The sequence below is a fragment of the Suncus etruscus genome, chromosome 8 (genome assembly GCF_024139225.1).
Source record: "Suncus etruscus isolate mSunEtr1 chromosome 8, mSunEtr1.pri.cur, whole genome shotgun sequence".
Classification (NCBI taxonomy): domain Eukaryota; kingdom Metazoa; phylum Chordata; class Mammalia; order Eulipotyphla; family Soricidae; genus Suncus; species Suncus etruscus.
Window position 1 is genome coordinate 34,949,485 of NC_064855.1, and position 849 is coordinate 34,950,333.

Below are 849 nucleotides of genomic sequence, written 5' to 3' on the forward strand. Positions count from 1 at the left end.
GCCTCAGAAACAGTGAGGATCATTATTGGATGTCCTTCTGAATGCAAGATTTATTGATTGATTTATTTTTGAGCCACACCCGGTGACGCTCAGGGTTTAATCCTGGCTAAGCAATCAGAAATCGCTCCTGATTTGAGAGACAATAGGGATGCTGGGAGATTGAACCACGGTTTATTCTGGGTCAGCCACATGCAAGGCAAATGCCTTAGTGCTGCGGCACTGCTTGGGCCTCTTGAATGCAGTCTTTATTTTTATAGTTGATAATATTATGTCAATTAATGTGATGCTTGTCATATTCGCGACATCAGTGGAATATGTAACAAAAAACTTAGAAAGGTTCCATGGAGAGATGCTTCAATGAGAAGAATACCAAGTTATCTATAGGAATGCAGTCATGAGTCAGTCAGCTCCTGTCCTCTGAGGTGATGGTTTAAATTAATGGGTTCTGATCAGCCCCTGGTGCCCACCATTTCCTGAAGCCATAGTCTTGTCTCCCTCAGTATTTTTTGTCTGGGATCACCTTGACTTTCCTTCACCATGTCTTTTGCATAGTAATATACTGCTGTGTCTTCAGGGCCACAAAACTCAGCTGCAGGGAGAACTGGTCCTGGCTGGTGTCTCTGGAGATGGGGATGCAGCTCTTCACACGTGGGATGTAGTGAATATTTCCACTATAACATATGCTCTCCAATCACTGTAGGCTCTTTCCTGTGGGCTGTAGGTTACATTCCCAGCAGTAACCACTGGTTGAGAAGCAGAGTAGGTGAGGGAGAGTGTCTGGGAAGGGATCAGAACTCCTGTGCCTAACTCCTGAAGCTGCGCTTGGGACAAGACACCTGAGAACAAGGA